The sequence below is a fragment of the Mus caroli genome, chromosome 2, assembly GCF_900094665.2.
Source record: "Mus caroli chromosome 2, CAROLI_EIJ_v1.1, whole genome shotgun sequence".
In the NCBI taxonomy this organism is placed as follows: domain Eukaryota; kingdom Metazoa; phylum Chordata; class Mammalia; order Rodentia; family Muridae; genus Mus; species Mus caroli.
Genome location: NC_034571.1, coordinates 45,226,030 through 45,253,715, shown reverse-complemented (window position 1 = coordinate 45,253,715; position 27,686 = coordinate 45,226,030). Strand labels below are relative to the sequence as shown.

The following is a 27,686-nucleotide window of genomic DNA, read 5'->3' as shown; positions in this document are numbered from 1 at the left end:
GGAAGCCACATGTGTAACTTCCTCTTCTTTACTCCTTGATACATCACCTGCTTGGTTACCTCTGGCTTCTTTCAAGAGTTTTCTCTTTATCATGTTGTGGAATACGAAATGATGCAGAGGTATAATTTTTTGCACGTGTGTATGTTACTTAGGTCATGCATTATGGTCCTTTCTTTGTGATCTGGTGACTGACATTAATTTCAGAAATCCTCAGAAAAAGAAAAAAATATATGTTTATAGATAAAATATTAAAAAAAAAAATAGATACCTCTCCTTCGTCTATAGCACACATCTAGAAATCCTTCCTATAGAAACCTTTACAACTGTGCCATAGGAAGAATGTGCTTGGGTTTCCATCATAGTGTTTGTTGAAGTGAGAGAGGCAAATGCTCTAGTGGCCATCAGTAGGTAGAGGGTTAACTGTGGTCTTCTCCCAACTCTGCTGTTAACAGAAAGTTGGCAACTTGGTGCATTTCTCTGACAAACAGAAGCTCCAAGATCTGCAAGAGCACATTAACGTTACCACTGCCATGCTGCCGTGTTCGTAAGGACGGGAGAGCGTGCAGAAACATTCCAAGGCTCTGCTAACATCAGTTGCTTCTGGGGAAAAAAAGAACCACAGAACAGGAGAGACCTACTTTCCCGAACTATCTTTCCCCAGCACTTGAATTTTGACGCTGTTCACGTATTCCGATTCCAATAATGAATAAGCGCAAGCCTCTAGCCATTTTATTTATTCATTTAAAACACAACATCTTAGTTAAGACGAATTGTCTAGTGATAAGCCTAATGAACTCACTGCAGAAAATCCAAATTCCTCTGCACATTCCCTCCCCATCCCCTCTGTTGGCTAACATGTCTGTACAATTTAATCAGAAAACATGTTCAACAAGGTTTCTGAGAGCTTCGATATCTGACTGGCACATGCCCAGTCAGGCCCTGCAGAGCAAGGGGAGGACAAACCAATAGAAGTTGGCTTCCTCTAGGAGCAAAGCCCCTTGCCGGATATCTCTCTGCTCTCTCTCCTCTCCACAGTGTTTCATTGTTTTCAAACGTGGCCTTTTTCTCATCTTTCTGGCCTAGCTGAAAAGGAAAGGCAGGGCAGATGGAGAAAGGGCCTTTGGGAAGAAAGAGTGTTCAAGGAAGGACAAGGAACTCTTTCCACGCTGTTCCATTTTCTTACAATTTACTAGGCCAATGCAATAGTAATTCAGAGACAGTGGGCTGGTTTTTGTTGTTGTTAGTTTTGTTTGTTCATTTGTTGTTGTTCATTCAATTAAATAGTAATAGAAAACCTTCTCTCAGTGGTATGGGAACAGAGCTCAATGTTTCAGACATGCCCTAAAACAAGGCTGAAGTGTAAGCGGTCATATGACCTGAAGAGCCTAGTCCAGACCTGGGCTTTCATGACCCAGTGGGTGTGTGTCAGATCCATCCAAGCCCCAGAGAATCAGAAACTGTCCTTGTAACCCTGAATAAGCTCACCCTTACCAATTCCAAATGTATGATGCAATTCAGTGAACCGGCTCTGGGACTCCCCCATCCCCCCCCCCCAAGAAACGGCACTAGCCTATGTGGGAGCATCACTGGGCAAAGAGAAGTCTCGCCATCATGTCACATCTACAGTCCGGCTGGAAGGGGACGCTGATTCCCAACTCGAATGGTTCTGTGAGAGAGCTGTGTATCCTGCTAAGCACGAAGCCCCAAGCAGGCTGGCAGCCTTGATCTGACAGAGAAGACAGTTCCACTACAGGGGAGCAATGCCCTACTAAAGTGGCCTTCACTGCCGCTGGTATTCCAGTGTGAGGAAGAGGTCCCTGAACAATTCTCACCTCCACCTGGCCAAGGAGAGCTCCATGCTGTGGTGAATTAGAGCACTATCTGGGATCAACCAAAGGAACTGGCTTCTGGAGTCCATTTTGGTAAATAAAATAACAACCTACTATCAAAACAACTACAACGAGAGAGAATAAAGCTGGGTTCGTGTTCTTTGCTCTGTTCCATGGGCTTCTGTAGTCCCTAGACAGGAAGAACTTCTCCAAGTGTAACCTAAGTCCTCCCTGAGCCAATATAAGCAGCATGGCTCCTCCCACTGCCTTGGAAATGCCACAGAGTTCCTAAACACTGTCCATATCATGGGCTATGAAAGGTCTGAGGGCCCTTCTCTGCCTACTTTAGAATAAGCAAGCTTCCACCTCAACAGCCAAAATGATTGTCCAGCTTATTCCACCGACACCCCTGATTTCTAAAAATTGATCGTCCGAATGAGATGGGGTTTTTTGGGGGGTTTTTTTGTTTTTTGTTTTTTACAGTCTTGGCTCTCTGCATGTCCTGGTCCTCAAGCATTTAACTGGCCCAGCTCCACCATGCCTGTTGCACTCTACACAGAGCAGAGGGAAATAAGAATTGCTTTTTGGAGCATCTGTCACTGCCGACCCTGGGTTACCTCTGTTGTGAATGCTTTCAGCATTTACCTAAGATTATTCTGTGCTCCAGTGACACCATTACAAGGGGGGCAGGAAGAGTGGCGGCCTAATGAGGCAGCAGATGACATCCACTGGTCTCCGTATGAAAATCGGCACAAGCCAGGCTGTGCGTTAATCAAGTCACCAAAGGCCTTTGGCCCTTGGACAAGGCAGCCTTTGTCAACACCTGAGAGGAAAATGAGCTGCCTCCTTTCTAGTGCTAATAAGTTGAGTGGAGAAAGGGTTAGGTTCCATGGGAAAATGCGTGCTCAACCTCCCCAGGCGGGCATCTTAAGCAAGGGACTCCAGAGTGCAATGAAACCGCTCCTGCCTGAAACCTGAGCCACCTTGAGAAAGAAAGGTTTGCCTGGGTCCTTGAGACAAGAATCGGTCTCCCTTGCGGTGCTTGGCATGCAGTGGTCCTCCATACTGGCTTATAGAATGAATGAATGAATGAATGAATGAGTTATTGGTTCTGAATTTCCTGCACACCCAAGAAAACAGAAAAGTATGCCGGTCTGTGTAATTCTCATGTGTGCATGAGAGAAGACACCATGCTGCAGGTATTCTCTGGGAGAGTGCTGTGCACATGTTCCCATATATTCCTAAAATCCACAGAGGAAGGCCATGCAGATGGCCAGCACTTCTGGCTTTTCTTGTTAAGTAGAAAGATCTGCTAGTCACATGTGAATATTCCTACCTGAAACTTTTCTATTGCTATGAATAAAATAAACAAAAGCAACTTGGGGAAGAGAGAGTTTATTGCAACTTATAACCCTCTGGTCCCAATCCACCACTAAGGTAAGGCAGGGGAGGAAGTCAAGGTAGGAACCTAGAGGCAGGAACTGCAACAGTAGTAGCCAGAGAGGAGAGCTGCTAACCAGCTTGCTCCTCGTGACTTACCTAGCCGGCTTTCTTATATAACTCAGGACCAACCAGCCAATGGGTGGCACTGCTCACATCAGGCTAAGCCCTTCCAAATCTCCCATTAATCAAGACTAGAATGCCTAATAAACTTGCTTATAGGCCAAGCTTGATGGAGACATTGTCTCAGGATTCCCTCGTTTTAGATATGTCTAGGTGCCTGTTGAGTTGACAAAAACAACCAGGACAATGGGCTCTTTGCCGTCTTGACACACAAATACATTATTATTTAACTATAACCATCCCTTTCTTGTTTATCCCCAAGATCCCATATTAGTACCATAACTTAAAACATTTTAACTTCTCAGTCTTTAAAAATCAAACTCTTTTAAATTTCAGTCTCTTTAAAATATCCAGTCTTTTCTGAAGTTCAAAGCCTCTTCAAAATACCCCAAGTCCCTCTAAAATTACAAAGTCTCTCAGTGGTGGTCCATATAAAACAGAAAAGGAGTTACATGTTTCTTCCTATTTCAAAAAGGAAGTACCAGGGCAGAGCTACAGTCAGATAAAAACAAAACCAAAGTCCAACAGTGCAAACAGTTCACTCATGATCTTCTGAGCTCCAAAAGGCCTAGCCAGCTCAACTTCTCAGACTCAACCATCCACAGGACACAGTTTGCATCATCGGCTCAAGCCAGTTACCACTCCACCCCTGCTGCTGTCCTTGGGGGTTATCCAATGGCACTACCCCAAAATGCTAGGGTCTCCATTGCAAGTGGGCTGAACTTTTACCAACAGCCTCTCCTAGGCTCTCTTCAGGGACTCTGACCCTGCCACCTGGTACCAAGACTAAACTTTCAATGACTCCTTTACTTTTGGCTTCACAGCAACCAAGGCTGTACCTTTACCAATGGTCTCTCCTATTCTCTTACAATGACAAACCTAGGCTGTTTTTCACGATCCTTTCATGCCTTCCAAACTTACCGGTACCACCTGGAAACTTCTTACACATTTCCAAGTCCCATTGCCAGCAGGATGTACAATCTTAGTTCCCGTGAAACCATAGCTTCTGTGTGCTCATCTGAAGAGACATTTCCTAGAAGATTTCCTATCAATGAGCCTCTTCTCTTCTTAATCACAGCAGACTCTACAGTCCCAGCTGACCAGTATCAATTGTCCCAGCAAACAAAGATATCACTTTAGTGGCTCTGGTCTCTTGTTAATCACAAGTGAATCTTCAGCCCCAGCTGACCAGAACCCCAGATTCTTGATTCAAAATATCAAACAGACCCAATAGAGTCTTGAAGTGACTCTCAAATTTCCCTCTGAAACTTCAGAAGCCTGGCCTACATTGTCTATGCTGGTATCAGCATTATCTTTTAAGTTCCCACAGTAGCTCATTAAGCTTCTATACACTTGGCTTTTTCTAAACCAAAGTTTCAAAGGCCTTCCACAATCCTCCCCAAAACATGATCAGGTCTGTCACAACAACATCCTCACTAACTTGGTGCTGATTTTCATCTTAGGTAGATTTCTATTGCTGTGATGAAGACTTAGACTGAGGAAGAAAGGGTTTATTGCATCTTACAATTCTTAGATCAGGATCCAGCAGTGAGGGAAGCCAGGGCAGGAGCCTGGAGGCAGAAACTGCAACAGTGGCCATGAAGGAAAACTGCTTACTAGCTTGCTCCTCATGGCTGGCTTACCCTGCTTTGATATGCAACTCAGGACCAGTAGCCCACAGCAGGTTGGGCTCTTCCATACCAATCATTAATCAAGAAAATACCCAACAGATTTGCCTATAGACCAATCTTGAAGGCAACATTTCCTCAAGATTGTCTCTTCCTGCAGATGGCTAGGTTTGTGTCAAGGTGACCAAAACAACAACAAAAACAAACAAACAAACAACAACAAAACATCCAGGGCACCCCCATACCTACTATGGGACAAAAAACAAGATCTAGGGCTTCTTTGTATCCTTGTCAACCTTCATGACTATGCTATAGGAACTCAGTTCTCACTCCCACTAGCTGATGGGCATGAGAACAGAACCACAGGCTAAAGTGGTGAAGAATTTCCAGAGTTTAAAGTGGGTTTAGAAACACACCCATGGTTTCTCTGCAAGAGATCAGATATTGCTTGCAAACCCTTTCCTAGCTCTAGACTTGTTTTCCTCTGTAGACACAAGAGACATAGTCTATATATTTAAGCAGGGTTGCAAAGAGTATATGATAACCGAGAGTGTATGATTGAAGGCTAATTTGAGGGTGGAGCAGTGGCTCAGCAGTTACAAGTGCTAACTATTCTCACAGAGGAGCAGGCTTCTGTTCCCGCATCCACATGGCAAATCACAACTTCCTGTAACTCTCGTTCCAGAGGATTCAACAGCACCTTCTGTTGTTGACCTTGGGCTCACACAGAGACGGTGCACACACACACACACTCAGGCAAACACACACACACATACACACACATGCACACACACACAGGCACACAAGTACACAAACTAACTTCACTAAACAGTGTCACAAAAACATTCTCCTCCCAGGAAGCAAGACACTGCCCTACCTGTGCTAGGGTCTAAACAGGGTCTAAATCATCACCCTTCTGAGTTTGGGGATCTAATGGCAGCTTATAAAAGAATGAAAAGACCGGTTGTTGTGTCAGCCAAGATGAGGTTAAACAGGACAGTGGGCCCAAAAGAGTTTTTGAAATTTAAATGTGCATTCCTTTGACTTAGCAAGGCCACGCCTAGCCATATTTTAACCAAATAATGAAACATGTCTTTATAAAGTCTAGTAAAGAATAAAGACATAGGGGAATTTTGTGTTCTATATGGACAAATAGACATAATCCAAATATCTGTTCACAGAAATGTTGGTAATTGAGCCATGGCTTACTGATTTACTTATTTATTTTAGACAAGGTCTCACTATAAATTCCTGGCTGGCCTGGAATTCTCTAATGTCTACCAAGCTTGCCTCAAATTCACAGAGATCTATCTACTTCTGCCTCCCACACTCTGGGACTAAAGGTGTGCCACCATACCCCAGCCTCAAAAGACTGTATTGATTACTTAGTCTTGAGTACATTGATGCTTACGGAGCATCGGCTTGTAGAGACTAGGTGCATAAGCTACACCACATAAGGCATGTCGAATCCATATCCTTCTTGAGTTTATAATCTAGATGCAATGGTTTAAAACATTTTTCATATTTATTTTATTTTATATATAGGAGTATTTTCTCTACATATGTCTGTGCACCATGTTCTTGCCTGGTGCCCTTAGGGGTCAGGAGAAGGTATCACATTTCCCTGGAACTGGAGTTGTAAGTGGACCCTGTCGGTGCTGAGACCTGAACTTAAGACCCCCTAAAGCAAAATTTTAATTGACGAATCCCAAAATTCTGCCCATTTTTGAAAGAGAAACATATTTGGGAGATACACATTTTCTGATGTCTATGTAATGCCACATTGCCTTAAGGGCTCTAGTGTAAGCTCTGGGACTCTGGCTCTGATGCATAGGCTGACTTCATGGAGCCAACAGTGGATTTACCCCGACAATCCAGATACCACTGGCTCACAGGATCCCCATAAGAGCTTATGGTCCAGGTCAGGAAAGATGGCTCAGCAGTTAGGAACACTTGCTATTCTTGCAGGGAACCCAGGTTTGGTTCCCAGCACCCACATGGTACCTCACAACCATCTGTAATTCATGTTCCAGGGGATCCAATGCCCTCTTCTGATCTCAGTGGGCACCAGGATCACAGGTAGTACACATACATACATGCAAGCAAAACACACACATTAAATAAAATAATCTTTAAAAAATAAACAAAACATTTAAAAAGAAAAAAAAGAGTTCAAGGATAAGAAAAATACTAAAACCCTTCAAAGGATGCCGGGAGTAAATATTTGCTTCCTTCCTTGCTGATTCTGAACATTTTACCATTCACAGCCTTTGTCTATTATTTTATTATGCAGGTTAAAAGAAAATACACCCATCAAAAACATTTCAGTGAAGAATTGTTTGTGCTACATCAAAAGACTTTTAACTTTCTTCTCTCCCTTTTCTCTTTCTGCACCTATACACACACAAGCAAAAAAAAAAAAAAATATCAATTAATCTTCAGTCCCCCAGTAAGGATGTTTTAGATTTCTTAGTGTTACTCCCTCCTCACAGAAGTAGCTGCTTAGAAAATACTGTTAACGAAGCCAGATGTATTAGCTTCCCCTCAGCTGTATTCCCATTTGTCTCCACAAAACACTTTCTCATACGGTCAATAAGTCATTCAAGGCAGACTTCTTTGAAAGAACGGGAGAAAGCCACACCCTGTTAAACATCCTGCAAGTCCCAAATGCATGCTTCTCCCTTGCCATTGTCTCTACTGATGATGTTCTTCCTCGATTCCCACAGAGTAGTGAGCATAGTAGACTTTTTCAGTAGGATGTCTATTAGATGGTCGCAAACAGGGAGGTTAGAATCTGGTGCATAAATAAGCAGGCCCCCGGGCTCACTGCCCTCTGGGAGAGGGAACTTCCAACAGACAGTTACCAGAAAGCTAAGAACCTCCATTTCCTGATGCTGTAGTTGGCCTCCAGCCATTAGGGTCCAGCAAAGGCTATGGTGGTTCTTTCATTCAGTCAAGGCAAAGGCACTTGGGATGTATTGACAGTGTGTTTCCTAGGAAACCCATGATCTTCTTACTCTGTGTCATCATCACGTACCTTCAGGAACTTAGCTCTAAGAGGGGGCAACAAATGTTTTTCATAGATTTATAGGTGTATGTAAACCTGGGAAGCCAGTAGAATTTTTTTTTTTGCTCTAATTATCAGGAGGCTTCCGATGACACATACGTCTTAATAACTCTTTATTCATCTATGCAATCAACAGACATACATGGGATCCCTGTTTCAGATTAGACATCATGCAAGGTGAGGATGGATTTGGGCTCAAAACATAGACCCAGCCTTCAAGGGAGCCAGGAAGAGACACTAAGTTCACAGCTAGTGATTACTGTAGTTGAGACACATATAGACTTCTCTAGAAGCTCAGAAGCGCAGCATCTCGCCCAGCCTGGCCTGGGAAGGGAACATAGGAGTTGGGGACCCTCTAAAGTGACATCAGCATTGGGTCTTAGCAAATTATCTCTACTTTAGTTTCTGACATTTCTCAGTTCTTTCTTTGCAAATAAGTTCAATTTCTTAAATCTCCTAGCTGGGTGTGGTGGGATGCATCTGCCCACCCAGCTACTTGGGAGTCTGATCTGAAAAAGTCAGTTTAGACCCAGAGTTAGAGACTAGCCTAGGTAACACATTCTGAAAATTAATAAGTGAATGAATAATTAAGTAAGAAAATAAGTAGAATTTAAATTCCTATAAAAAGTTTAAAAAGATACATGTGTACTCATGAGTACATACTTAAATATACACAGAGGTCTCACAAAATAATAACTTCTCAATCTAAATAAAATTTTTAAAGTTTACAAAAACAAACAGCAAATGTCCAGCATTATAAGTGTCAGGTCTAAAAGAAACCTGGGACAAATGGCTAACTGGGGTGCCTATTAGTATACCAAAGTGTATGCTGGGCTCTGGGCTCTCTCAGCCACTGCCTGTTACAGAGTCCTGTGCTGGTGTCCTCGAAATTCTTCTCATCCTGCCCTCTACCCCAGTCTCCAGCCCATGGCCTTAGCTTCTCTTCCCTCAGCTTCTCTTCCCTTCTTCTAAAACCCTGCCATTTTGGCTGCATGCTCTCTTTGCCTTCTCTCTTGATCCTTTAGGTTCCCTTTGCCCTCTTGGCCCTTTCTCTTCTCTGTCTCTGTCTCTGTCTCTCTGTCTCTCTCTGTATCTCTCTCTGTCTCTGTCTGTCTGTCTGTCTGTCTGTCTCTATCTATCTATCTATCTATCTATCTATCTATCTATCTATCTATCTATCTCTCCCCTCTCTTCTCCTCTCTCACTTTCCCACCCCAGCCCCCTCCTCCATCCCTTGTTCCCTTCATGGCCCTGTTTAGCAATCTGGTCACGTTTGCTCTACCATTTCCCCTCCCTGCTCTGGTCTCTTCCAGATGTCCGTGGCTGTACCCTCCCTCTGTTTACAATACAAATCTTCTCTTCAACCATAAACCTTGGAGTGATCATGGCCTCATTTTGTTCAGTAAAGACTGAGAATAACAAAGGTATTGTATTAGTTTGGCACATTCTTTCTTATTTTATTTTAAAGGTTTATTTCTGTATATGGGTTTGGTTTTGTTCTGTCTGCCTATATGTCTGCATACCAGAAGAGGGCATCAAGTGCGGGGACTACAGGTGGAGTCGGTTGTGAGCTGCCATGTGGGCGCTGAGAATATGAACTCTGGACCTCTGATAGAGTAGCCACTACTCTAACTGCCTAGCCATCTCTCCTGCCCAGTTTAGCCTATCCTTAACCTTGTCTGTTTGACTATCACTGATGCTAACATTGCAACTGCAAAGGTTCTTACAGAGCATTTCTGGGCCAATAGTGATTGACAACCCAGGTTGGCTCCGTGGCTTCCAGATCCTGGCTTACTTCCAGATGTGTCTAATGTAAAACCAAAACATTCCTTCCCTAGCTCCTATACCAACTGTATCATATGCTGTGAGAGAATGGGGTTGCTGGCATAATTTCAAGTTATATCATTGATTCAGATCTATCCCTGAGCAAAACTGCTTTTATTTCAAATGAATACTCTTCTAGTGATCGGAACAGCAGAGGCATTAAAAACAACTCTACGTTTATGTGAGTGTTCCCATCCCCCAAGGAATCGTTTTCTAGGCCTACAAATACCTTAAAAGAAATAAAAAGTTTGGGAAGTTGGAGTCCTTTTTTTTTATTTTTTTATTTTTTATTTTTTGGTGACTTTCTATGAAGCCAGAATTCTACATAATACATCTAACAATGAATTTGAGGTGTAACGACTGCTTAAATAAAATACCTTCCATGCAGGATTTTTAGTAAATTCTCGTTACTCATAAGGCTATGGTAAGAAGACAATGTCCCACTCCTCAATCTGAATGAGCAAGGGAATGGGTGGGGCATCTGAAAGGAGCTGCTCAAAAGCCACCTATCAGCAAGGCCTTTCCTAGGCTCTGTACAAACTGTTAACCACTGACCCCATCCCAGAGCGGTGTCTTTGCTCTTTCTTCCTCCTCATCTCCTGTTTCCCGCCCTCCCTTCCTCCTCCATTCTTTTACAGTGCACATCCTTATCACCAGCAAACACTTGCTTCTTGGCCCATTCCCTCCACACAGAAAAGGACTCTGAGAGCAGGCTGGGTTTGTCTCCAAGAGCTGGCATCAAGTAAGCATGTAGAAAATGTTTGCCAAATGAATCTTTCTAGATCTTTCTCCTTTGGCTCATTCACATCCAATCTACAAGGGAAGCCAAAGCACACTGGAGGATGGAAATAATGCTGTTCTGACTTTCTCTTCCCCTTAATTCTTGCAAATAGGGGTTTGCTACAGGTCAAGGCCACCGTAAGGAGATATCTCAAGAAGCCTTGCTAGCGACGGTCCTGTGTCTGTTGTTGACTGGCTGATAGAGAATGGCTTCTGATACCTACTCTGCATGGCTCCCAAGAACACTATCCAGGAGATTCTCACTAGAAGGATGTATCAGCCACAGTACCTAGTTATGACCTCAAAATGAAACGGATGCCTACTGGGTGCACTGACTCCCTGTGTTGCATCTAAAACCAATGGGCAGTTGCAAGGGACCCAGGCAAGCTGCAAACATCAACCACACTGTGAACCGATGACCCTCATCAAGCTGACCTCACAGCCCCAGCTTATTTTTACAGCCAAAACATTTTCTTTGCTGAACGTAAGTCTATAGGACTCTTCAAATTTTGCAGTCAAATATTCACAAAAATTACAAGCTGTGATCTCCCTAAGTCACCAGGGCTCCAGAACCCCATAAAAGAGAACTGGAAAAAAAAGGACTAAAGAGGTACTGCTGTTCCTGACCCATAATTGTTCGGGGTCCATCACTACAATGGAAATGCATCATAGAAGAATAAATTTTAAATAAGTAAATAAATAAAAGCATTCGTCTACAAAAGCCTTGGGCTCTGGGCAGGCTTAATTCTAAGTCTTAGTATTGTATCTTGGCGCTTGCTAACAAAGTCTTCCACTAAGCAGCCTGCCAAGGAGCAATGAAGCAGAGCTCTAGCAATTCTTTCAACAAGCTACTGAGAATGCAGGGCTAATTTAATGGGGCAGGGCCAAGTGCAGCTAACAAACGGCGCTTCTGTAAGATGGAAATAAGTTGCCCGTGTTCTTTCAGCAGTAACTCTCCTGGCTAAGCAGCTCTGAAAGAGTTCAAAGCCTCCCTCTTGTCAATGGGCAGCTGACCACGAGTCCATTCTCCATCTGCAGCCAAGGAGAGATGGCCAGAACACGGGGCTTTGCCCAGTGTCCACTGGCATCAGCCAGGGATTGGGGTATCTGAGTTGTATCCAATCTCTTCCCTGGAGAAAGAACACACAGAACCATGCTCTACTTGCTAGAAACTCAAGGACCTCAACTAAATCCCTTTCCTTTGTCCCAAATAGAAACTAAGTCATGGCACATGGGAAGCCAGCCTTATCCACAGCAACCCTTTGAACTGGCTGCACTATGTGCTCCCTTTGTTTGATGCACACAGGGTGTCTGTCACTCATAGCCTGGAAAGCTTAATCTTTCAATACCTCAATAAATAACCTTCATCCCAGGCCTGGCTCTTCTTTTAAAAGGCAATGCATCGATCTGTTGTCTGTTCTGATTTGTCGACGTAATAGTGTGAAGCGTGCTAGGACAGACAGCTCTGCCCACGCTGACTGCATAGCTTTGGGTGTATCAGTTCCACTTTCTTGGTCCCAGTTTCCTTCTATGAAAAGCACAGAGATGTGACAGAAATGTGTGAGAGTGGCAGCTACTTCAAGGCTCTGTGGTTCTGTGTATTTTCCTGAGCTGTTTCTCTCTTTGAAGGATGTGCACGCTTTTATTACCAGTTCTTTCTGTTCTCTCATCCTTACTTTCTTACAGTCTTTGCCGGTCCTGTGTCCTTTGCAGAGAGATCTGTGTGACTTCACATAAGAGACCAACCCGAGTGAGTGTGTCAGCCTTCCATCTCTAGCAGAATATCTGAGAGAAAGCAACTTCAAAGAAAAAAAGGTTGTTTGAGGATCCAGCGCATCGTGGGCTGGGCTGGGCTGGCTCCCCATTGCTTTTAGGCCTGTCATGAGACAAAAGATTAGTGGATAGCACACTGCAGAACCATTGATGGCCAGAAAGGGAAGAAGAGGGAGACAAAGATGGGGAAGGTAGAAAAAGGGAAGGGGAAGTCGAGGAAAGGGAGAGAGAGAAGGAACTCCATAACAAAGCTTAACCCCTCCAACCATTTAGTCCATCGACGGTGCAGCCTCTTCGAGAGGACAGACCCTCATGATCCAAGTATATTCCAAAGGTTTGAGCTCTGGGAAGCACTGGGGGTCCAAGCCTTCTGCACATGAGCTTTGGGTGGGGGTGGGGACACTTCACTTGTATACCTGGACATTAAGGCTTAGGAATTTTTATGTGCCTGGTCATCCTAGGTCCTGACTACCTTCCCATCCTTTGATCAACAAATTTAAAGAAAGGGAAGCCCTGGCCACCATGCAATTTTGAGACTTGGAGTTTTTTTAATTTTAAGTAACAATAATTTAAAAGGTACTCAAATTACAGAACCATATCTATACAATAAAGAAAACTGACCAGGGTTATGAGCCAATATATAATAATATCAGTTAACAAGGAAGCTAGAGAGCATAGTGAATTACCTCAGGGAACACTTGCTTTTGCTGTTTCGGTTTTTAAGAGAGTCCCACATATGTACCCACCACTGGCCTCAAACTCACAAGGCTACTGCTTCCTTCCCTAAACACAGATTAATGCACCTAAAAGCAGGTTAAGGTTAACTAGCTGTTAGCTGTCATCTACTGGTCTGTATTCCAGTCTGAAAGGAACACATATTAACATCTCATACAGTACTGGTTTTCTGGTGTTTAGGAATTCACAGGGTAGAGCCAGGTACGGTGGCAGAAACCTCTTTTGAGGATCTGAAGATGGACTCTCTAATTCCAAGCTTATTATGCAGGAGATGGGCAGCCCTTAAGCAATCAGCAGATAAAATGTCTCTCCCTCTCTCCCTGCTTTGTTCTCTCACACGTCCTCACGAGGCCTTTCATTTTCTCCTGGCCCCCTTTCTTGGCTCTTCTCTTCTCGCTTGGTTCTGCCAGGACAGCTAAGAAGGTTATTTAGACCCATTAGTGACCCATGATAAAATAAAATAAAATGAGAAATTGTTGCTTATCTTCAGTGAGCAGAACCACAGGACTGGGACTCAAAGCCTCGGAAGCATTTCATGTTAACATTAAGGGAGCTGAAACATGAAAGCCCATGAGATGAAATGAACTCAGGATGGCCAATGAGATCAAGCACTACCTCCTTGTAGAAACACTCAAAATGCGGCTCTGTGTCCCATGTTATCCCACCAGAAGCTGATATGGGTCACTGTAAAACATTCTTCCACGAGAAGTTGCTATGGGTTAAGCAAAGTTACACAAACCATAGCATTTGACCAATAAAAGCAGCAGCATCCCTGAGTTTAATGAGACTTGCAGAGCACAACTCTTTCCATGGATTCTCCAGAAGTAGGAATCATTCATGTGATGAGGATTTGCATTCAATCAGAATATCTCCTCTGCACCCACTTGTGAACTTAATACTCACAACGCCCATGTGATTAACAAAAGTCCAGGAGGCCTGCCAACGGCAGGCAGAAGTGTGGCATATCTAAGCACTCAGGCACAGAAAGGTATTATTATTATGAAAGTTGTGGACATTTGGGATAAAAGGCTTTTAAGTAGGAGGTTTTAGTCAGGTAACAGGTTGTTAAAGAGGACCTTAGACATGCTAGCCTTTCCTAATCACACACCAAGTACAACAATATTCAGATTTTGTACATCATTGTCCTCAGATAGAAAGACCAGACAGGACATACTTGAAGCAGATGGAAATGTTCAGTATGGACAGGCACAGGGAGAAGGATGTGGGCACATCCCGGCCTAATCATCCTACTCAGCCCTGATCCAGCTAGACCAGGCCAGATACCACTTCGGGATGTGGAAACCTCTTGTTTTGAACAAAAGACTTGAATTTTTCTCCAGATGCAAGTTATTCCATGAACATTTGCTTACATGTTCATTGTGGTAGAGTTCTGAAACAAAGGCCAAATCATCATGATGTCCAAATTCAAACAGTCCCATTTCCTCCTTCTTTTTCCCTTAAGAGAACATTTAACCTCACTCTTCACTCCAGGACAATGTGAAATAATTCATCTAGAAATCAGCCATATGAAGTGGGACCTGGGGACAGTCTGTGGAGTGGTACATAGTGGCTTCAACAAGGTACCAGTAGTAGAATAATGCATCTGGCTGTGTCCTCAGAAATCTAAGGGAGAAACAAGACCTTCACCAGGTAGAATGGCCTCCACAGAGTCCTGAGCAAGTGTCCTCTAGGGGCAGTACTCAGGAAAAGGAATGTGGCACATCCCCTCTGTCTGAGCAGAGTGTCAGCAGAGCACAGGCTGCTGAAAATCAAAGGCAAAGACCCAGAGAACAAGAGTTTAGAGGCGCAAAAGGGATGAGACAAGAAACAAGAAAGCCATCTATTACACAAAAGAAAGATGATTCTCAGAATCGATGGTGATCTTGGTGTCCAGTGCCCCAGCCCCTCCAGCAGGGTTTTGTATCTTCTGGGCTCTTTCTGCTTCTATCCCAGTACCCCAGCCCACCAGGCAGACACTACACTGGCCCCATTCTAAGTGATACTCAGAGCTCCAACCTCCCACCAACCACTGAGCTGGAAATAAGCAATATGTAGAAACTTACAAAGAGGCCCTGCCTAACTGTAAATCAGTTTACTAATTTCCAGCCGTGTCGGATGAGAAAGCGATTCATGTTCACTTGAAACTACAGTCCGAGATTGTTTTCCTAATATTTCCCCAGACTAGCAAAATATGGGCAGATGTGCCACCATGATGCTGGGCTGTGGCAGCAGGCACGCAGCCTCTAGCCAGCGGTGTGGTCACAAGGGGAAGCAGCAACTGAGACTCGGAATCTTACAGCTAAGCTAGATGGTCAGCATGTTAGAGATAGTAAGTTCATTTTCTGCTTATCATATTTCCTATTTCTCATAGTTTCATGATTTACCCTATCAGAATTGAGGAGCACCTGAAAAAGTTCTCTACTAAAAACAAAGCTACATCCAGAGAGCTTCGATAAAGCACATCTAGTCACGATGAACACCACTGGTTAGAGATGCTGCCAACACCCTAGGAGAGGCCCGTATCTCTCAAAAGCACTCAGTCCTCAAAGGCAGCCTCTCCCACCCAGTGGATATGCTTGCCACCTGCATAGGAGCTGCCTTGCCTTGCCTCAAAAATCATCTCCAGTTAGAAATCAGAGCAGGAAGCCAGCAGCTGCTGGCTGCTTACATGTCTGCATGAGGTGGTTCACTGCATGCATCTCAAAGAGAAGGTTGGCACATAGAGAGTGTGGGGGGACGGGGTCCCTAAAAAAAGCAGAAGATACCTGGATCTATGACTACATTTTGTGTATTATCTGTCTACAAAATGTATTGTGTGTGCTTGCATGTACATATCGTGTCATACATGTGGTGTCAGAGGATAACTGGTAGGAGTTAGTTCTCTCTTTCTGTCATGTGCGTTCAAGGTATCAAACTCAGGTCATTGCCCTTAATAGCACCTTTACCCCTGATCCATCTCCCTGACCCTCATATTTTTAAATGTTGTTTATACATTAAGGAATTTTACTTGCTATATAATGGTGTATTTGCGTTATAATTTTATCGGGTGTTTATACCTCTACCTTCCTTCTAACACTTATTCCAGCCTAATCCCTTACAACCCCACAGTATGAGGTAGAAGAGAAAGAAGGTTTGAGGGGAAGGGGGGGAGTAGACCTCTATAGGCTACTTCCTGCTGATTAGGGCTATCCATTTTTGGGGGGCATGTCCAATATTCATCGTCAGAATATCCAGCAACCCAGCAATAGCAAATGCAGCAGACCAGCAGCACAGAGAGTGGAGCAGCCACTACCACAGACCCTCTTGGGGTTCTTGCCTTTTTACCCTCTCCAGAGACCCCAGAATTAAACTATCTGCAGCTGGCAAAAAAAAAAAAAAAAATCACTCCACTTTTCCCACCTCCACCCCCCAGCACAAGACAATCATAGTTGACAACTGTGGACGAACTGAAGCAGACCCATCCATATCCCACACGGGGGATTAAAGCAGAAAACATATATAACATATGTGGGGTTTTAAAGAAACCAAACCTCTCACTACAACTTTAGCTCTCGGAAATACAAAAATTATCCTTCTCCTTTTCCTATTATGATCTTAGAAAGCTAAGGAAGGTGGCCCTTTTAGAATTCCTTCTAAATGCATCATTTGTTCATCCTTGCCTTCCGAGTCCCCAGTAAACCATCACCAATGGCTCTCTGTGGCTTTAGAATATATCCATGCAGCAGAGTTGGAGAAAACAGGCGTCTGACACCAAAATTCCCTCTGCCCTTTGTCATTTACCCACTCAGCACGACAGCAATCAGGGATTATTCATAACTCTGCAACAGAAAAGAGACAGGATACCCAGGTGAGCGCTGCCTTTCTCCCCTAGAGACAGGTGGCTGATGTTGTTCTCATCAGATTTTCTTCTGGTTTACAATCAAGGGGATCAGAACACCAGAAAAGACTGAAACTAGAATAGGCTATCAAACAAAAGCCAAAGGCAGGTGATGTGCATCTCATTGGCTTGCCTTCACCACAGGGGCAACACGCAGCTAAACAGCCTTCTGCAAGCAGATCTCAAAACTAGACTCCTGCGACCTCTGCCCGCTGTCTCTGGCTCCATCCTCCCTCCCAATACTGATGGCCTCACTTAGAGCTGAGTTGTTGTGTTGTTAGATTCATTTGCTGTAGGTTGTTTCCTCTTTTCCTGTGTGAATGATAAGCCATGCATTCAAAAAGGATGCCTGACCATCTTCCTCTCTGTGACATGTAAGTCCTGTTGAAGACAGGAGGTAACAACAATAACGAAGAAGTTATAGATTTGATAGAGATTAGAGAGGGCTGGAGGAATAAGAGTTTGAGGTGGAAATCATGTAAATATAATGCTCACATATGAAATTCTCCAAAAAAAAAAAGAGCATTATATTCATAAGCCAATTTCTTCCTGGGCAGTGGCGATTCACACCTTTAATTTCAGCATTTGGAAAGCAGAATCAGGTGGTCTCTTGTGAGTCTGAGGCCAGCCTGGTCTACAGAGATAGTCCTAGGACAGCCAGGGCTACACAGAGAACCCCTGTCTCAAAACACCAAACAGAGCGGCACATTCCCAAGGTTTTGCAACATATTCGCTAAAACTGGAAGAAGACAAGGACTCAAACATGATCTCCTGAGATCCGTTTTTATGTTTCAACCTATAGTCTACAAGACCCGTGTGCTAATGATACAATAAGACCCCACATAAATACACTAAGAAAATATCATAGTGCATATTTAACCATCAAAAAAGTAAGGGAATTTTCCACAAAGGATAGATATAGGTGTGGCTCAATGGTAGGGCCATGCTCACAACAAACAAGATGCTGCACTATGTCATAAGCTCCAGCTCTAGAAAAATGTACATCAGTAGACACATATACACAGAAAAGAAAAGGAGCGGGGAATAAGGGAGAGATGAGAACAAGGGAAGAGAAGGGAGGGGGCAGTAAATACAAAGGGTAAATAGCACATATGCAATGAGACTTTGAGAGGAGAAGCCATTCTGTTTCTGGAAGGAGAAACTGAGTCCCAGACCCTAGGCATGGCAAAGCAGAAATGTGTGCAGCAAGCCAAGACCCTAGACAGCGCTAAGACAATCCCAGGTTTTCCTTCCTCACCGCTCCAAGCACGAGAAACAAATCTCTCCGCGGGCCCTTGTTATTTCTATAAATTAAATTTAATTAAATATAAGCTCCCTGAAACACAAGGAAGCAAAGCAGCATAATGAGAGTCGGATGAACTGATAGGAACCACACCTTGATTACCAAATATTGAAATATGCAGTACTGCAATACACAATGAAAGACAAACAGTCGAAACTGACTTTAGGAAATTGCCAGAAGGATTTGCTAACTAGCGAAAGAAAACTTTGTATAACAATAGCATCGATAAAAAAAAATCACTCAAGTTAAAGTCACTGGATGGGTTCAGCTGTGGCTTGGGATGGCGGTAATCTGTAAGCAGTCTAGAAGTGGTCAGGATGCAGGACAGGGGTTGGGGAGGGCTGAGATTTTTATGGAACCAATGAAAAGCAAATGCTCAGAAAATACCCCCCACCCCAAGAAGAAGAAATAAAATGTGTTCCTCATCAATGTATACTGAGGAGCCGTTGCAGAAGACCTAACCGTGATCGTGACAGAAAAGAAGCCACGATGGGTAACAACTCTAGTGGCAGCGGTTTCTACGGCAACATCACAGGTCAAGATAGGGGCCTCTCAGCTGTTAACAAAAGACACAGCAAAGTTATGGCTCCACGATGAGAGGGAAGTACATTCAGTTTCCTATAGGCAAGAACTGGTGTTACTACCAACAGAACTTCGTGAGCGGGACTCCTAAATACTATACCTCAGGAAGGAGGAAACTGAGCCCAGAGGAAGCTCAAAGAGTAGAAAAGGAAGGAAAGAAGCTGACACACGGATGCTTTAAATGTTCCTAACAAATAACAAATCCAACGTCTATAACGTGGTGCTGGAAAGAGATCTGAACTAAGATGCTTGTCAAGAACAGCATACAAGTCTAGAGACTGGTGGCACTGAAGTACTCAGAGGATACCCCTTGGATATCGCCTGAACTCGCAGAACACACAGGGATTCATGGTCCCCTGTCACCTGGACAAGCACCAGGACTCCCTACCGCTTCCTCCCACCCTAACCCTTCCTTAAGACACTCCCTCAACACTGTGATTTAGATAGGGGAGTAGTCCTTTTAACAGAATGAACACCCCCTGGCGGCAGGGTGGTTTCCCCGAGCGAGGAGAGGGGGCTGCAGCAGGGAGCAGGCTTCCAGGAGGAAGGTATTCTGGCAGCTGAAACCCTAGCCAAGACTAGAAAGTAATCCCTTCATCCTAACTGCAGGCCAGGCGTGGTTCTGTGTGTGGAAGGTTTTTCTGGGGAGGGCACTGTTTGACTGGCAAACAGGCTTTGAGATTAGCAATTTGTAAAGTGGCTACATGAACTGGTCGGCAAGGATGTGTTTGCCCTCCTGGGTTTTACCAGTGGTGAGGTTTCGGTGTGGGGAGTAAGAGGGGTAATGTGAAAAGTCCGTTTGGCAGAAAAGCCCAACTTCCTGCTAGAGGCTCTGGCAGATGGAACTGGACCATCCAACCCTTAGAACCCATCCCAGCAAGGTCAGCTCTGGATAAATTACTGAAAGAAATCTTAAATGGCCATTCGTTCATCTCATTTTCCTGTTACCTGGCTGATGGGTGTGGCCTGGGAGAGGGTGGAGCAACGTTGTAAATGGTATCTGAGCCTGTGGAATCCAGGCTCTCTTTCTCATAATCCTAATGCAAACAAGCAGAAAGGTCACTGGCTGGAGAGAAACGGAGACTCGCAGTTCTTTGACAGGGCCGCCTGATTTATGAGCTATCTGCTTTTTGGATTATCTGTCACCTTGATGAACTCCATTAGAGGAATTAGTGAACAGCCACAATAACAATTGGTGACTGCCCTGCCACTTCAACTTCAGAGGCGTTAGAAATGATCCCAGTTCTGTGGGTTGCTAAGGATGCAAGGCTGAAAACACAAGACTACTCTTGCATGAACACCTGTTAGTAGTATCGGATGATCCCAACTTATACAGTGTTTCACAACCCCTGCCTACAGAACAGACTTATGCACTAAATGCCCAGCGCACACCACCTGTGTTTCCCATGGGCGTATACTTGCCCTGAGTGTGTGTGTGTGTGTGTGTGTGTGTATGTATGAGTGTATGTATTATCTGCTATCAGCAAACTGTTCTCTCCCAAACAGGAAAAAATTATGCTGGCACATGCAGTTTGTTCTGTACCCAAAAAGAATTACATGTTGGTAATCCCCAAAAAGCCTAGAATTTAAGCATTCTTAGATAGTACAGTAAGAGTCAAAAACTGGAGACTATTATTTTTCAGAAAATGGAATTTATACCTTAGAAAAAGAGGCAGTGATTATTATTTGGTTTGGTTGGTTGGTTGGTTAGTTGGTTGATTGGTTGGTTAGTTGGTTAGTTGCTTGGTTGGTTTTTGAGACAGTTTCTCTGTGTAGCCCTGGCTGTGCTGCAATGTGCTCTATAGACCAGGCTGGCCTTGAACTCACCAGGCTCCACCTGCCTCCCTCTGCCTCCCAAGTGCTAGGAGTCAAGTTGTTTGAATCAGGGATTATTTATGAGAGTTCATTATGAAGCCATGGACGTGGGAAGATCAGTCTTCGCATGTCACAGGAAAGAATTAAAAAGCACAGTGCAAGTGAGCCAGGTGGGTAATAGCATGCAGACATCTCCTCAGTACAGACTATTAGACCACTCAAACCTTTCAGAAATATTGGGAGGAAGATTCATAAGACCTTTTAAAAGCATTTTTAAAAGTCATTCTATCTATCTATCTCTGCCTTCCTTGCTTAAGTCAGTTCACAGAGACCCGGGTCACCAGTTTGATATCCTTCCCTCTGCACACCAATTACATGACTTGAGTTATGGATAGAACATTTTTAAAGGAGAGTGCTTGCTTTCCGTGGCTACCTCAGTATTAACCTTAATTATTCTTATTAGTGTGCTACCTAGACAACTACCAACAAAAACTCAGGGACAAGATCTGTAGTGATAGCACCCTCACACAAACCAAAGAACAGGTTGAAGCGAGGCATAAAGCCAGTAGCATGCAGATGGGTCTCATTAATTTAACGTGTTGTCTGAGGCTCTGCCAAACACACTGCTGTCCAATGAAGATGTAGCCAGCACTGTTTGCCATGGCAAGAGCCCTGTTGCCCTCATCAGGCATTCCCTTCCAGGGTCCAAGTGATGAGTGGGTTCTCCCACCCAAGTTCCTAGGAGACCCACTGGGTAACTTTTCTTTGTTGACTGGCTTTGTGACCAGCAGCGCAGCAGTCATCAACTGTAAACAGTGTGGGGGGTCATTTATGAAAAATCTTTATTTTTACCTAGGGATGTAGCTCAGTGGTACGGTATTTGCCTAGCATGTGTAATGTTCTACCTGAGCCCCAATACCTTAAGGAGGAAAAGAAAAGTAAGGAAATGGGGTACAAGGGAGGGAGGGAAACAAGTATTGCAGTCTGCAATTAAAACTACTAAACTGCCCCGGCCGCAGTGGTTCAAGTTCCTCGCTACATACCCCAATGTTCTGGACACACATGCAGCTTTATATTGTAATAGGCCCTAAGCAGCTCAATGACAGGGCCACTCCCAAACTTCCATGCGGCTAGCACACTCTCTGATCCGATATTCCTGAATCATTACTTACTAAAACCTATATTCTATCCTGGTTTCCCCGGACCCAGGCCTACAGCCCCCCTGAGCCATGATGCCTGACTCTTACATGTTGTCTGTCTGTTTATCTGTCCTGCCCTTGTCAGGCCTGATCTTTCTGCTTTCCTGGAATGGCTGTTCTAAATCCTCCTTCTTCACTCTGTCCCCTTACCCACGAATCCTAAAGTCCCGCCTCTGTCTCCTTGCCTAGCCACTGGCTAACGGGCAACTTTATTTACTAATCAGAACCAACTGGGGGGCAGGGACCCTTAGCATCAGAATCAGCATACAGGATTCTCTTGCAATTTTGGGAACCCAGTTAGCATAATCCAAGTGGTAAACCAAATCCATGACAGAGAGGGATGCAGAGAAGGAGGGATTAAAAGCAATTCTTTCTATTTGAAATGAATGTGAACGAGAACCTATACGCAGGTATAGGCGCTAAAATCACACCCCAGTGCTCAAGCCTTAAACAGTAATCTAATGATCCAGAATTTGTTTATATTGAACCCACAAACCCCAAAATTCATAAACACCCAGAGGCCCTCAGCCAGCTTCCAGAATGCTATCTGGCCATCAGGTTCTTTCCCAGACAAGCTGTGTAGTGTGCAGCCAACACAAGAAACATCATTCCACCAAACATGGCATAGGGAGATATGGGAACTTAGAGGGTTGTAGAAGTGGGTAGGCTGTTATGAGGAGTGAAGCCAGAAGTCCTGTGGATGACAAGACAAAAGCATCTCCTGCAGGAGGACCTAATTGAGGACTGCCTGAGAGACCAAGGCTTGCTGGCACAGACAGCCAATCAGGAACTGCTGTTTAGAAGAGATGCTTTCTTGGGACCAATAGGGCACGGGGTGGTGGGGAGGGGGAGGGTATTAAAGGAGCTTGCAGCAGTGTTCAGAGAGCTTGCAGCGTTTCTCACCTGCTGTTGGAGTCTGTGCCATTGATTCCTTGCCACCTCACCTCTAACCCCAAGGGCACAGGCAGCAGCAAACCTATCATTCTCAGGGCCCTGACTCTTAAAGGTTGTACAACCTCCCAAAACTATATCATCAGTTGGGGACCTGCATCCAAATACGGGGACATTTCACATCGACATTCAGGCAATGAAATCACTCTGTGAGGGTAGTGTCCCCTGCCTGCACCAGGGGACTGCTAGTTGGGAAATGGGAAGGAATGAAGAGTCAGTGGTATGACGTCTGCATCTTGTTCAAGCCATTATTGACATAATTATCACACTTGGTTAGGTGGCAAATCAATATTCTGTCTACTCATGAATGCTAGTTTGGCCTCTCCAAAATCAACAATATAAATAAAGAAGAAAGGTCACTTGACATCTCTCAAGAAAGCAAACCTATAAAGGTAAGTTATACCAACAGTCAAATGGCCTTGACCTTCTAAATCCATTCTTCAAAACCTGAAATTCAGAAAATATCCTAGAAAACGAAAATCACGGTGTCCTTATGAAGGAATTATTTCATTATCATCTTCACTCAAGGAAAATTTACAACTTAAAGGTACAAAAGGAAGAAAATAGTTAAATTGTAGCACATCAACTTGATGAATTAAAAAGATTACTATGAAACATTAATGATAAAACTTTTTAACTGCCAAAGTTTATATTAACATTGATAAGAAAACATATTTGAAATGCATCAGAATTTTAACTTCATAAAAACATATGCATGTATCTAAAAGTGAAATAAAAACCCCACAGAGCTAACTCCTGTGTTGGAGGACTGGAGTCTAAGTACTATAGTCTTTATTTTCTTTAAAAGAAGTACATTATCCTTTAAAATAAAGCAAAAGGAATAGGACAAAGGACATGACACTCCCTGGAAATCTCATGGCTACAGCTAGTGTGGCAGGGCTACCTTCTGAGATCAGGGCCCTCAAGGCTCTACTCTGCCTTCCAATCCGTTCTCAGCTTTAGCGGGGCCATTGGGTCTCAGCACGACAGCTACTCACCCACTCACCCCGATGTGAAGTTAATAAAACCTCATCGAATGGCAAAATGCACTTTCCTACTTTCATATTCATGTCTGGCTGTATATACTGACTATTTGCTGACTCTAGCTGGAACGATTTACAACAAAAGCATTTTCTCAGTCGATTCGTGTTGTGCAGTGATCGTGGGCTCTCCCAGACACTGCATGCTTTCATCGGGAGGCAGCAAGATGAGCTCTGTCATTGGACCCCTCAACGGTGGCTTTAAGATATGCTTCGTACCTCCCTTAAAGAGAGCCCATCTAGCACAGTGATAACAGATTGATGGCCATGACCTTCTTCGCATTCTTCTAACTCCTTTTAAAATGAAATCAAGGCTCTTGCTGCTGGTGTCTACGGGCAGGGAGCCAAAGCAATGTAATGAGGGCTACATATCATCGCTCACTCTCAAGATTGTCTTCAAGTTCATCGTTAATGTGCTATGCCACCGAAGAACATGCCAGAGTAGGGGTGGGCAGTCCAAGGGAAATGTGCTTCCCCGTACCCAAGGTCTATTTTCTTGAAATAGTGGTTGTCACAAAAGCAGTGTCTTCCTATTGAAAACAAACATGACGCCACATTGACATTGCAGCAGAATATTTCACAGGCACGCTGCTCTTTATGGCTTAACGTTCAACTGATGGCTTCACATTGCCCTGAAGTTTTAAGCCTAGCAGGATTTCCTGTCTAAAACATTTACCATCCCAGAGTACATTCTGACTTGAAATAGTGCTATTTCCACTCCACATCTAAGCAAATGGTAATCTTCTGTAACTGCACATCAATTCCAGTGTATTCCTTGGATTGGCTGTTATTGTTTTAATGAGGCAAGGATTAATGAGCGGGTGCTCTATCATCACCTGACTGAAGGAGAAAAACAGAAATTGTGCTCATTTTCCCCCTCCACTGAGCTGATTAATAACGCTGTGATCCTGCACTTATAATGCACATTTCAACTGGAAAGAGTTTTCATGCCCAGAATTACCTTCGACAGGGCCTTTCAAATAATGCGTAGCTTCAAAGTTTTTTCAGTTTTCTGATGTCCAAATAGTGTGTGCGTGTGTGTGTGTCTGTGTGTGTGTGTGTGTGTGTGTGTGCATGGGTATGGGGGGAGCGTGAATGACTATATATGTATAGGTGTATGCATATACATAAATATATACACACATATATATACATACATGTACGCACATGTATGTATGCATATGTATGTGTAAATCAGAAAGTAGGGTCTGGAGAGATGGCTCAGCACAGACTGCTTTTCCAAAGGTCCTGAGTTCAATTCCCAGCAGCCACATGGTAGCTCACAACCATCTGTAATGGGATCTGATGCCTTCTTCTGGTGCGTCTGAAGACAGCTACAATGTACTTATATAAGTAAAATAAACAAATCTTTTAAAAAAAACCTAACATTTAAAAAAGAGTGTATGCATATGTGTGCACTAGTACAATTCAAAAGGAGGCAGTAGATTCCCCTTGGCCTTCAATGATAGACACTGGTTCAAGTTTCAGATCACGCATCCACTGCATAGCCTTGTATGCATTACTCTATCTGTTTGCTTGATTTCAAATGGAGATGTCACCTTCCATGCCTGGCCCATGGAAGGACTAGATAAGATGTAACTTACAGAAAAGGTGTGAATCACACCATAATGATTGTCCCTGCGGAAGCTATCTCTACTCTCTTTTCAAGATCCTTTTGCTTCCTGACTGGTCCATTATCTTTAAAATATTTACAAAGGGAAGAGAGTGGAAAAACTTACAAATAACAAGGTTAGTCAAGGAAACTGTTCCCGAAGTCATGGCAACCTGTAGTCTCAGAAACTCTCTGACTCTCAGGTGTGCAAGCAAATGACCCACAAAAGGCTATCCTTTTCCATATATTCAGTCCTGTATGAGGCTAGTGGCACTTTCGATAATGTCCAGAACTCATCAGCTGGCATCCCTGAATTATGGTTAAAACTGTTTATCAAACCCAAGAAAATGTTTCAAGCAAATAATGGTCTTTGTGTGACAGTCAACTCTACAATGGTCCCAAATCATGTTTGATATTCACACCTTCGGCACCTGCTACGCACCCTGAGGCACATAACCAATAGAACTGGGTAGAAATGACAATGTGCAACCTTAAAAATACTTTTACATTTATTTATTTGTTTGTTTGTTTGTTTATTGGGGGTGCTATGGCATGTGTGTGGAGCTCACAGTACAACTTGCAGAAGTCAGTTATTATCTCTGACACTGCTGTGTTCCAGTAATTAAACTTGGGTTGTCAGGCTTGGCCGTATGCCGGCTTACTAATGATTTCTCACCAGCCCATGATATTCTATACTTAAGGAGCCCACTGAGTATCTACATCATTCAACACCTTTTCATATAGTTGTACAATCCCTCAGAAGATAGAGGACATCTTGAAACTTACATAGAGAAAAAATAAATGTCATAGAAAGCATCAAGACTCTGGATGACTTTCAGTCCTCAATATCTTCCTCCCCGCCTCTGTTTCTCTCTGTCGCTCTGCCTCTCTCTGTCTCTCTATGTCTCTCTCTGTCTCTCTCTCTCTGTCTCTCTGCCTCTCTCTCTGTCTCTCTCTGTCTCTCTGCCTCTCTCTCTCTCTTTGTCTCTCTCTGTCTCTCTCTCTGCCTCTCTCTCTGTCTCTCTCTGTCTCTCTCTCCCGTGTGTGTGTGTGTGTGTGTGTGTGTGTGTGTGTGTGTGTTTAACAAATGTCTCATTTTTTTTTAGCCCTGCTCACCTAGAATAGAGCTCTAATGTTGGATGCTCCAGCCTCCAGCTTAAGGAATGCTAGCATTATAAGCTTGTATTACCAAAATTTGGCTTGAGATCTCATTTTCTTTGCCCGTTTCTTCCCCTTATACCCTCTCTCCCCAACATTCCCCCTTAACTTTCACACCACACATGGTGCTGATATCCTTTATATTTCTCTTCCCTAAACTCTTTTCCCCTCTCCTTTCATGGACCTTTTTCTAATTCCCTACCATCTTCATACAGTCACGCCCACACAAATGCACAGATACAAAAACAGATACTAAGATGGGCATATGAGAACATGCAGTGTGTGGCTCACAGGACCTAGTTACCACTTTAGGGCATATCCCCAAAAGACTCTTTTTATGTTATTATGAAAAATTTTGTTCATCCATGTTGGTAACTGTTCTATTCACAATATCTAGGAAATAGAATCAACATAGACATCCATCAACAGATGGAAGGATAATGCAAATATGGTGCGTATACCGCATGGATTCTGATCACCTTTGACATGTGACTTCTGAAAGTACACTGGAGTTTCTTCTTCCTCGGTTGCTTATATAGCCTTCACTGGAAAGCCAAGCACATGCCATGAGGATTCTCAGGAGCTGTGTGAAGTAGCCCTAGTGGAGAGAGACCTATTTGTCAGTATCAAACACTACCCATGTATACCACCTTAGAAGTAAATCTTCCAGTCCCAAAAATCTTGTAGATGACTGCAGCTTTGGTCAACATCTAACACATCATGAGAGAATGACCTAGAATTGCCCAGTGGAGTTCAGAGATGATAAATGCTTTGTTACATAGCAATGGCTACTTGTTATAGTAACAAAGGATATTTGGTAAGACTATGGCTCAGAATAGCACAGAGCTATATGACCCAAGGAATGTGGCCAAATAATGATGAACACCTACACTGCCCAGTCCTACAACGAAAAGAGGCTTTCATATACAGTCATATACAAACCATTTCTT

The 27,686-nt window shown here is 43.6% G+C and overlaps 1 protein-coding gene across 6 annotated transcripts in view; it reads right to left on the bottom strand.

Annotated features, from left to right (window-relative positions):
• Lypd6b (LY6/PLAUR domain containing 6B) overlaps nt 1–27,686 on the bottom strand; it is a 159,076-nt gene that overhangs the window by 67,008 nt on the left and 64,382 nt on the right. The window contains exon 1 of one of the 6 annotated variants that reach the window (XM_029474298.1): nt 12,368–12,421. The exons of the other annotated variants lie outside the window; for them this stretch is intronic. The gene's annotated coding sequence lies outside the window, so the exon portion shown is untranslated. Of the gene's footprint in view, nt 1–12,367; nt 12,422–27,686 lie in introns of those variants that run through there. 6 annotated transcript variants of the gene reach the window in all.